Below are 10690 nucleotides of genomic sequence, written 5' to 3'. Positions count from 1 at the left end.
CGGCGTGGCTCAGTGGTTGAGCGTCAGCCTAGGAACCGGGAGATGGCTGTTGGATTCCTGGTCAGGGCACAGTAGGGGGCGTGCAGGAGGCATGGATCAATGATTCTCTTTCATCATTGAGGTTTCTCTCCCCCTCCCCCTTCCTCTCTGAAATCACTGAAATTGCCAAGGGGGCCAGAAGTAAAGGGTAAAGCAGGATGAGTGAGACAAAGATCCCCATCACGAAACATGAAGAAATGCAAATGCATACCAAAGTAAAGCTACTGATTTTAGAGTGGTTTCCCGTTACTCTCAGGACCCTGATCACGTGCAAAGGAAAAATCATATCAAACTCTTTTTGACCAATTCTTTCTTAACTCATTATGAAAAACTCCACTTTAACAGAAAGGAGTCTTTTTTAGTAAACCTTTTATTAAAATGTAACATAGTTAAGTGACAGATCCTAAGTACACAGCTTGATGAATAATAACAAAGCTAGCACACCTGTGTAACCAGTGCTGGTCAGGGCACATACAGGAATCAACCAATGAACGCATTAATAGGTGAAACAACAAAATTTCTCTCTCTCTCTCTCTCTCTCTCTCTCTCTCTCTGTCTCTCTCCCTGCCTCCCTCCCTCTGAAATTAATTTTAAAAAAACCTTTCCAACAATCCTGTGATGCAGATATTATTGTCCCAACTTTAGAGAAAAGGATGTTGAAATACTAAGAGGTCAAGTGACTTGCTCACGTTTACATGAGCCTGTGTTCCAACCCGAACATGATCTTCCAGCCATGGCAGTGACTGAGAGCTTTGCTCTTTTAGAGCTATACCCTAACGATTTTGGAGTTGCCACAATTTGGTCTTGTGAGTAGGACGGATGGGAATGAGAGCAGCAGAGTAAAGAAAACCTGAGAAAGAAAACTAGGCTGCATAACTGGAGCCAAGCAGAACATGGGTGTTTTTCTTCTGTGTGTTTTTAGGACAATGAGCACCTTCATTACATGGCTAAGATGGGGGAGGGGATTGGTTTGTCTTTCAGGGCCTGGTTTCCCTCAGCTCCAGCTCCAGTTCCTTGCTTGCCAGCAGAGAGCCATCTGCTGGGCCACACTGGCCTGTTCTCCAGAGAAACACGCTGCTCCTTCAGAAGATGGCTGACTTGGGCATTCTTTCTGCTCCCATCATACTCTTCCTGAATTTTCTTTGATCATTTTCTGTTTAAAATCTCTTCCTCCTCAGGGGTTGGCATGGCCCCCACCCTGCGGCCCAGGGTCAGTGCCCAGTGGCACTCTCCCGCTGTGGTTGGGTGTGCACCAGTTTGCGGTTGGATGCGTGGTAGACACATCAATAATCCCTGTGTTGAAGAAGTTGTCTGCGTCCAGCCTCAAGGCGCGGCACTTCTTGTTCCTCCTGCACGCAGACTGTGTGTGTCCCGGGGCAATCTCAGTGCTGGCAGCAGGGTGTCCCAGCTCACATTTTTGCTTCTTGTGGTGAGTCTTTCTCTTGCTCTGAGAGATGCCCAGGGCTTGGTGCTGGCTGTGTGTTTTCAGATCATGGGTGTTTTTATTGATTTCTAAAATGTGTTTTTTATTGATTTCAGAGAGAGGGAAAGAAAGAGATAGAAACATTAATGATGAGAGAGAATCATTAATATCGGCTGCCTCCTTCATGCCTCCTACTCGGGATCGAGCCTGCAACCCGGGCACGTGCCCTGACTGGGAACTGTGACCTCCTAGTTTATGCGTTCACATTTACCACTGAACCACTCCGGAGGGACAGCACATAGGCGTGCCAAATGGGTGAATTTAGTTAAGGCCTGGATTTTAATGGGGTCCTTAACGGTCCAGAGCAGGAAGTACACCCTGGAGGCGCTTTGATCAGTCTGGTTCCTGTGGGCGTCACATTTCCCTTAGCAGGTTGCTTCTCTGCCAGGGCCTGTAATAATGCAACCGACAAGCAGCACAATGATGGTCATTATGGCGTTTAAATAGCAATTTCAAATGCATAAAGGCATTTGAAACTCATGACAAACTTCAGGTAGGCAGAAAGAGCAGCTATTACTAACTTCATTTTACAGATGAGCAAACCAAGACTCTGGAAGGGCAGGTGATGGCTGGGCTAGTGTCAGAGTGCGGCCCTGAAAGTAAGTCCTCTAATTTGGAAGCCACAAATGAGTTGTTTTGTTTTCTAATGTTGACCACAGCAGGATTCATCACGGTAGTGGAAAAGGAGTGGATTGAGAGGAGGCAGAGAATGGAGCACGGGGTGAGGATGGAGCATGGGGTGAGGAAGTTAAGAGGGGGTAGAATTAGGGCCCCATTCTGGGAGTTAAGTCCTAAGCATTCACTTATCTCTAGCTACTGAGGTCTCAGCTTTGGAAGACCCAATGCCTCATTTTAAAAACAAATATCTTTTTTAAAAAACAGCAAATATCTTGAAACACTTTATGGAAGTCATAGATAATTTAACTTCTGACTCATACTATGTTATTTTGTGTGTGTTTTATTTCCCCCAAATTGCCCCAGGCTCCAGACAGGGATAGTATCTTCTTATACATCTCAGAATCCCCCTCAATGCATTTCACATAGTATGTTTTCAATAACGTGTTCTTATTATTGAAAGACAACATACATACAGCTAAGTATACCAACTGTTGTCATTTTTTTAAAAATATATTTTTTATTGATGTCAGAGAGGAAGGGAGAGAGATAGAAACAATGATGAGAGAGAACCATTGATTGGCTGTCTCCTGCACGCCCTCTACTGGGGGGGATTGAGCCCTCAACCCGGGCATATGCCCTTGGCTGGAATTGAACCCAAGACCCTTTAGTCCACAGGTCGATGCTCTATCCAAACTGGCTAGGGCCCAACTGTTGCTTTAAAATTATATATACATATATTTAAAAAAAAAATTTATATTTCTTTATTGATTTCAGAGAGGAAGGGAGAAGAAGAGAGAGATAGAAACATCAATGATGAGAGAGAATCACTGATTGGCTGCCTCCTGCACATCCCCTACCGGGGATCAAACCCGAAACCCAGGCATGTGCCCTTGGCCAGAATCGAACCTGGGACTATTCAGTCCACAGGCTGACACTCTATCCAGTGAGCCAAGCTGGGGCTAAAAATTATATTTTTAATTGATTTTTTTTAAAGAGAGAGAGAGGGAAAGAAATATTAATCAGGTGCCCCCTTACGCCTCCTATCAGTGATTGAGCAACCTGGACATATGCTCTGATGGAATGGAACCAGTGGCCTTTTTGGTGTATGGGACAACATCCAATCAGCTGAGCCACACCGGCCAGGGTTGTTTTGCCTGTTCTTGAGATTCATATAAACCGAATTATAAGGCGTGGGTGTGTTAAATGGGTGTCTATTTTTTATGACTGGCTTGTTTTAGGAGCCTATGAGATTCATGTATGTTGTTACATGTACTTGTGGTTGCTTCTTTTTGATGGCTGAATAGTCTTCAATTGTGTGACTATGCCGCAGTGTATTAATTCTCTTTTTGACTTGGCTTGCTTTTGGTCTGGGGCTATTCTGAATAAAGTTTCTATCAACAATTTTTATGTTTTTTTATGGACATGAATACTTATCCTCTTGGGTGGGATTGGGGGGTCATAGGGTAAGTGTATAGTAAGCTTCAATAACTACTGCCATGCTCTAAGTATATTTTTAAAGGAGAGAAAGGAATTTTAAAAATAAAAATATTTACTTAACTATGTAAATGTTGAGGCATGATTTCCCTAAAACAATGGTAGGCAAACTCATTAGTCAACAGAGCCAAATATCAACAGTACAATGATTGAAATTTCTTTTGAGAGCCCAATTTTTAAAAAAATATATATTTTATTGATTTTCTTACAGAGAGGAAGGGAGAGAGATGGAGAGCTAGAAACATCGATGACAGAGAAACATCGACCAGCTGCCTCTTGCACACCCCCTACCGGGGCTATGCCCGCAACCAATGTACATGCCCTTGGCTGGAATCGAACCTGGGATCTTTCAGTCCACAGACCAATGCTCTACCGCTGAGCCAAACCGGTTTCAGCGAGAGCCCAATTTTTTAAACTTAAACTATATAGGTAGGTACATTGTTATTAACTTAATTAGGGTACTCCTAAGCTGGCCTTTGCTAAAAACTCAAGGGGCCAAAGAGCTGCATGTGGCTCGAGAGCCGCAGTTTGCAGTCCACTGCCCTAGAAGATATGGAGAACTTAGAGTTTTGCATCTACTTGAAATGACATAGTTTAGATTTATGACAAGATAATTATAATATGCCAAAACCAGTTTGGCTCAGTGGATAGAGCGTCAGCCTGTGGACTGAAAGGTCCCAGGTTCGATTCTGGTCAAGGGCTTTTTGCGGGCACTTCCCCAGTAGGGAGTGTGCAAGAGGCAGCTGATCAGTATTTCTCTCTCATTGATGTTTCTAACTCTTTATCCCTCTCTCTTCCTCTCTGTAAAAAATAAATAAAAATATATTTAAAAAAAAAAGATAATTATAATGTGAAAAAAAGTTAGACTTTTTTCTTTATATTTCACACCAGAGGCCTGGTGCATGAAAATTCATGCACTGGAGGGGGTCGCTCAGCCCGGCCTGCCCCCTCTCACAGTCCAGGAGCCTCAGGGGTGGGAGGCAACCCAGTGATCAGGGAAATGCAATGCCCCCATCACACCTCTGCCACTGCCACTGCTGACAGCACAAGTCTTGGCCGGCCATGCTAGCTGGACCACCAATAGCCGAGGCTTGCCTGCACCTTGGGTCTGCCCTGGATGGCTGGGGAACTGAGGGTACTGGGGGGTTCTAGAGGTAGGCCCGCGGTGGGGGTGGCATTGCCACATGCCTGCTGCCCTGTTGGGGCTGAGGGGACTGGGTCCCACCATTTTGTGGCCGTGGGTGCTGCCATCTTTGAGGGTGTGACAGTCAATTAGCATATTCCCTCTTTATGGGCTCTGGGTGCTGCCATCTTTGCGATGGCATGAGGGTCAATTAGCATATCCCCTCTTTATTAGATAGGATGTTGAAATAGGTATGTATTGTATAAATAGGGTGAGGCAAAAATAGGCTTACAGTTGTCTAAATGGAAAAGAATTCAATAATAATACAAGACTAAACTGTTCATGTACTTGCAACTGTAAACCTGCTTTTGCCCCCATGCTGTATATATACTTAGCAGCTTTATATACAGTAGTCTCATATATATATATATATATATATATATATATATATATACATATATATATATTATTGATTTTTCACAGAGAGAAAGGGAGAAGGATAGAGAGCTAGAAACATCGATGAGAGAGAAACATCGACCAGCTGCCTCCTGCACACCCCCTACTGGGGATGTGCCCACAACTGATGTACATGCCCTTGACTGGAATCAAACCTGGGACCTTTCAGTCCGCAGACCAACGCTCTACCACTGAGCCAAACCGGTTTTGGCAGTAGTCTCCTCTTTTTAAAAAAAATACATTTTATTGAAATTTTACAGAGAGGAAGGAAGAGGTATAGAGAGTTAGAAACATCAATCAGCTTCCTCCTGCACACCCCCCACTGGGGATGTGCCTGCAACCAAGGTACATGCCCTTGACCAGAATCGAACCTGGGACCCTTCAATCCACAGGCGGATGGTCTATCCACTGAGCCAAACTGGTTAGGGCCAGAGGTGTCCTCTTATCCATGGTTTCACTTTCTGTAATTTTAGTTCCTCTTGATAAATAGAAGATTCTAGAAATCAACAATTCATAGGTTTCAAATTGCACATCATTTCTGGGCGTCATGGTGAAATCTCCATTTCGTGGGGACTTGAGCCCTGCCCTTACGCAGCGTCTCCATGCTGCATGTGCTACTGCCCATGAACCACTGTCCTGGTTATCAGATTGACTGTCCCAGTGCCACAGTCCTTGTGCTCACGACCGCTATTTTAATTCACCATGGCCCCGAGGTGCAAGAGTAGTGATGCTGGCAACTCCAATATGCCACAGAGAAGCCATCAAGTGCTTCCTCTGAGTGAAAAGGTAAGTACAGTATCATAAGGTATTTTGAGAGAGACCATATTCACATAACTCTTATTACACTATCCTATCTAATAAATCTAATGCAAATTAACCATACTCCGCAGCAAAAATGGCGGTGCCCATAGACACTAGATGGTGGTGCCCAGGCTTCTCAGGCCCAGGGAGGGCTGCTGCTGAGGGAAGACAGCATGAGGCCCTGGCTGTTGGCCTGGGAGGTGCCTTTGTACCCCCCCGGCACGATCAGCTCCCAGCTGTGACCTGCCCCCTCCACTCCCCCCGTCCCCCATGAGATCTGCTCCCAGCCACGATCTGGGCCGTAGGCCTGGGAGGCGGTGCACACCCCTTCATGATCCGCTCCCAGCGGTGATCCTAGCTGTGGCCTGGGCCGTGGGTCTAGGAGGCGCCCGCAACCTCCTATCCCCGCCCCCCACTCCCTCCCAGGGATCAGCTCCCATCCGCAGCCAGGGGGTGTGGGCCTGGGAGGCAGCTGAGTCCCTGGGACAGCGTAGGGTGTCAGCCTCCCAAGGGCCTGCGCCCCCATGGAGTGATTCCCCCCCCACACCTATAGCCTTGGAATTTCCCTTGCCTCCAGCAGAAAAGGAACAAAAGGAGAAAAGAAAGGAAAAAGAAAGAGAAGGAAAAAAGGAAGAAACGACCATATGATATCACCTTTCCAAGGACTTATGAAATTCCTGTTTAAGAGTTTACTTTATGACACTTTTAGTTTGGGTTTACGTTTTTTACTGGTTTGTCAAGGCCACGGCAGGTACACTGTCCAATATGTCAAAGAAAAATCCCTATCTAATAAAAAGGGATTATGCAGGGGAGGGCATTTGGGGGTGACCAGGCTGTCAGGGGAGGGCAGTTGGCGACTATCAGGCCAGCAGGGGAACACTTAGGTGTCAATCAGGCTGGCAGAGGAGTGGTTAGGGGCAATCAGGCAGGCAGGTGAGAAGTTGGGAGCCAGCAGTCCTGGATTGTGAAAGGGATGTCTGACTGCCTATTTAGGCCCGATCCCATAGGGCAATCGGACATCCCCTGAGGGGTCCAGATTGGAGAGGGTGCAGGTTGGGCTGAGGGACACCCCCCCTCCATGCATGAATTTCATGCACCGGGCCTCTAGTATTATTATAATGTTTTATTTCATTATTTTTAAAATATATATATTTTTTATTGATTTCAGAGAGGAAGAGAGAGGGAGAGATAGAAACATCAATGATGAGGGAGAATCATTGGTTGGCTGCCTGCTGCACACCCCCTACTGGGGATCAAGCCCACAACACAGGTATGTGCCCTTGACCGGAATCAAACCCAGGACCCTTCAGTCCGCAAGCCAATGCTCTATTCACTGAGCCAAACTGGCTAGGGCTTATTTCATTATTAACTCTTCCCCCACCTGGGCCGAATTTATAAGTTAAATGTATCATAGGTATATGTGCATAGAGGGGCCGTGGACGTATCCCCTTTGGATCAGGGGGACAACTGGTCACTCAGAATTACAAAGAACGAGGCAGCTACAATGCAGCTAGAAAACAATGAGGTTTGCTGGGTGCTGCCTTCAGTGAGGGGCTTTTCCATGGAGAGTGAACAGCTCTTGGTTAAATCCCAACAAATCAGGACATTGAAATTGGGACTCAAACATTTTTTGTTATTATATGTTTATTACTAGTCTGCAGAGGCAAGATTTTTTAAAGGAAAGAAATGGCGGGAGGGGGGGGGAAATAGATACAGAGGCAGAGAAGCATTGAACAGACTGCCAAACTTCAGAGGGAGGGCAGGGGAGGTTGGGGCGGGGGCTATAGGAGATCAACTGAAGGACTTGTACGCATGCATATAGGCATAACCAACAGATGCAAGACACTGGGGGGGGGGGGGGGGTAGGTGAAGGCATGTACTGGGGGTAGGGGAGGCGGGGGGGGGAGGTCAATGGGGGGAAAAAAGGAGACATATGTACCACTATTTGTAATAATTCAAACCATAAAAAAAAAATCCCAGCAAATCAAACACAGTTGTCCTTCAGTGTACATCATAGTTGAATACCAAGCAAGATATACTTTTTCTAAAATGAAGTTAAATTCTTGGTTTGTGTTGTTAAATGTCTGAGGGGGGAGGGTACTGAAAAGCCACTCAGGAGTAGGACAATTATTCTCTATATAGGACAACGCACTTGGCAGGATGGGTTGGCCCTTACAGTGAGATTCAAACTCCCTCATCCAAAATGACTATAGCGGGGCAGTGCCACCCCATGGAGAACCACTCTTTAGACTCCTTTGTTCAGTACAGAAAAGAATAGCCACCTGTGGCTTATAATATTAAATAAAATAAAAAGTTCAATTTCTCAGTTATTTCAACTGCTCAAAAACCACACGTAGCAAAAGTCTCCACAGAGAAAAGGCCTGATCCAGATGGTTTTACTGGTTAAGTCTACAACCAGTTATAGACGAATTTACACCAATTTTTCACCAACTCTTCCAAAAAATAGGACGGGCATAGTCCCCATCGTGTTCTATAAAGCCCTTATTTACCCTGATACCAAACCAGACAAAAAAATGACACAAGGAAAGTACAGACCGACATCTCTTACGAATATAGACACAAAAGTCTCCTCAACAAAACACTAGAAAATCTAATACATAGACTATGACCAAGCGGGGTTTATTAGGAATGCAAAGCAGGTTTAAATCTGAAAATGAATTAATGTAATACATCATATCAATAGAATAAAGAACAAAAACCACATGATCATCTCAATAGCTGCAAACAAAACAAAACAAAACAAAAACAAACAAAAAACCCCAGCAAAACTGACAGCATCCAAAACCCCTTCATGATAAAAACACATAACCAGCCTGGATTCAAAGGGAACTTCCTCTCTAGGACAAAGGGCATCTACAAAACCCCACAGCTAACATCATACTTAACGATGAAAGACAGAAAGCTTTTCCCCTAAGACAACAAGACAAGAATATCCACTCTTGCCACTTCTATTCAATGTTGTGTTGTAAGTTCTAGTCAGGGCAATTAGGCAATAAAGAGAAATAAAAGGCATCCAGATTAGAGAGGTTTTCAAGGAGATAATCGTGCATATAGAAAATCCTAAGGATTCTATAAAAGCCTATTTGAACTAATAACAAGTTAAGCAAAATTGGAAGGTAAAATATCAGCAGATAAAAATCAAGTGTATTTTTATACACGTGTAATGACCAATCCAAAAATGAAATTTAAAAAACAATTGCCAGGCCAGAAGAGAGTGGCATGAAATATTCAAAGTGATGTAAAGCAAGGACCTATAACCAAGATTACTCTACCCAGAACAGATATCATTTAGAATTGGACAAGGACAGATAAAGAGCTTCCCAGACAAGCAAAAGCTAAAGAAGTTTATCACCACCAAACCAGTATTACAAAAAATGTTAAATAGTCTTCTTTAAGAAGAAGAAAAAACTATGAATATAAAAATGTCAATAACTAATAATTACTTTGAATTCACTAAATACTCCAATCAAAAGACATAGGTTGGCTGAATGTATAAGAAAATAAGATCCATACATATACTGCCACAAGAGACTCACTTCCAATGGAAAGACATACAAACTGCCCGGACAGTATGGTTCAGTGGTTGAGCGTCAATCTATGAAAACAGGAGGTCAAGGTTTGATTCCTGGGTAGGGCACATGCCTGGGTTGTGGGCTCAATCCCCAGTTGGGCATGCAGGGGTGTGCAGGAGGCAGCTGATGAAGGATTCTCTCTCATTGTTCATGTTTCTATCCCCCTCTCCCTCTTTCTTCCTCTCTGAAATCAATAACAATATATTTTTAGAAAGACACACAAACTGAAAGTAAAGAGATGAAAAAAGATATTTTGTGAAAATGCAAACAAACAAGCAAAAATGAAGAAAAAAATAGACTTTAAAGAAATCAAGAAGGACCCAGCAACTCCAATTCTGGGTATTTATCCGAAGAAACCCAAAACACTAATACAAAAAGACATATGCATCCATATGTTCACTGATGCAACTAGAGGCCCGGGGCATGGATTTATGCATGGTGGGGTCCCTCGGCATGGCCTGCAGGGATCAGGCTGTGGCAGGCGGCCGGGGAGGAGCCAGAGCCTGGGCCTGGCGCTCATCCTGGCTCCACTGTGCCTGCCTACAGCCACTGCCACGCTGGTAGACTCACCAGTCATGAGCCTGGCGTCTGGCTCCTGGTGTGGGAGAGCACTGACCACCAGAAGACAGCTCCTGCATTGAGCATCTGCCCCCTGGTGGTCAGTGCACGTCATAGGCATAGATAGATAGATAGATAGATAGATAGATAGATAGATAGATAGCCAACATATGGAAGCGAATTAAGTGCCCATCAATAGGTGAAGGGATAGAGAAGAGTGGTACATATACACAATGGAATATTACTCTGCCATAAAAGGGAACTGCAACAACACAAGTAAAATAAATCAGACAGAGAAAAACAGACATCATATGATTTCACTTTTATGTGGAATCTAAAAACAAAATCACTGAACAAACAAAATAAACAAACTCATAGATGCAGAGAACATTAAAAAATATTTTTTAATTGATTTCAGAGAGGAAGGGAGAGGAAGATTGAAACATCAATGATAAGAGAGAGTCATCGATTGGCTGCCTTCTGAATACCCACTCCTGGGAATTGAGCCCACAACTCAAGCATGTG

This window comes from Pipistrellus kuhlii, unplaced genomic scaffold (genome assembly GCF_014108245.1).
Source record: "Pipistrellus kuhlii isolate mPipKuh1 unplaced genomic scaffold, mPipKuh1.p scaffold_m20_p_48, whole genome shotgun sequence".
In the NCBI taxonomy this organism is placed as follows: Eukaryota; Metazoa; Chordata; class Mammalia; order Chiroptera; family Vespertilionidae; genus Pipistrellus; species Pipistrellus kuhlii.
The sequence above is the reverse complement of the archived record's forward strand: the minus strand, read 5'-3'. Positions refer to the sequence as shown.